Below are 803 nucleotides of genomic sequence, written 5' to 3'. Positions count from 1 at the left end.
TCAACTGTTTACTCAAACTGTTAAGCTAATTATATATTTTGTAATTATATTTTATTATTATTAAATGATATAAATGGAAAGTTTAGTAGCATTTTCACTAGTGGTCTCAGACTTTGGACCTCACTGCAAGTCATGAGGAGCCTCACCTTGCACCGGCATCACATGCTCAGAGAAGTGAGCATTTTCTGGGAGGAAAAGATTAATTAATTAATTAGAAAAATGACCACAAATTAATATTACAGGTAGTTTTAGTACAGTTTATATATGGATACACCTACATAAAAATTTTATTTTACAAAAGACAGAAAAAGTGGTCTTTACTTACCAAATTGCAGAGTTTTGGGGGCCTCAAGGGTCTTCAGAGAAAGTCTAAGATCATTGACATCTTGGCTGACCTGAGAGACTTTGAAGAATCATAATCAAAAACAAACTCTATGGTAAAAAAATCGCATTGAGTGGGATCCAACAGGTTTTGCTAAATTTGACATCAACAAATTAGTGGGGTGGAAGAAAAGTGCAGGCAACATACTTTTAATTCCTACAGCCAGCGTCAGTATAAACACATAAAGGACAAGAGCGGCATATAGTATGTACATCTTTCTGTTCTGTCTACCTGTAGAAAAGAAGAAATAAGGTGTAATGTAAGAAAATGGAACAAACTGAAACTGCATTTTGAATTATCATGGAGTGTCAGAATCCATTTAAAGGTGGGGTAAGTGATTTCTGGTAGCCAATGTTCACATTTGAAATTACCAAAACAAACACGCCCATACCCCAAAAGGGTCTCGCCCCTATTTTGATAG

General features: G+C 35.1%; 1 long non-coding RNA gene across 1 annotated transcript; it reads right to left on the bottom strand.

The window, feature by feature from the left end:
- Nucleotides 1–128: 128 nt before the first annotated feature.
- LOC107581002 (uncharacterized) lies at nucleotides 129–726 on the bottom strand. The gene is made up of 3 exons (XR_001608752.1): nucleotides 530–726; nucleotides 326–403; nucleotides 129–185 (listed from the first exon to the last, which is right to left on the bottom strand). It is a non-coding gene; the product is annotated as an uncharacterized lncRNA (long non-coding RNA).
- Nucleotides 727–803: the final 77 nt, after the last annotated feature.

This window comes from Sinocyclocheilus grahami, unplaced genomic scaffold, assembly GCF_001515645.1.
Source record: "Sinocyclocheilus grahami isolate Dianchi unplaced genomic scaffold, SAMN03320097.WGS_v1.1 scaffold62130.1, whole genome shotgun sequence".
Classification (NCBI taxonomy): domain Eukaryota; kingdom Metazoa; phylum Chordata; class Actinopteri; order Cypriniformes; family Cyprinidae; genus Sinocyclocheilus; species Sinocyclocheilus grahami.
Note: the sequence above shows the minus strand (reverse complement) of the source record. Positions and strands in the feature narration are given on the sequence as shown.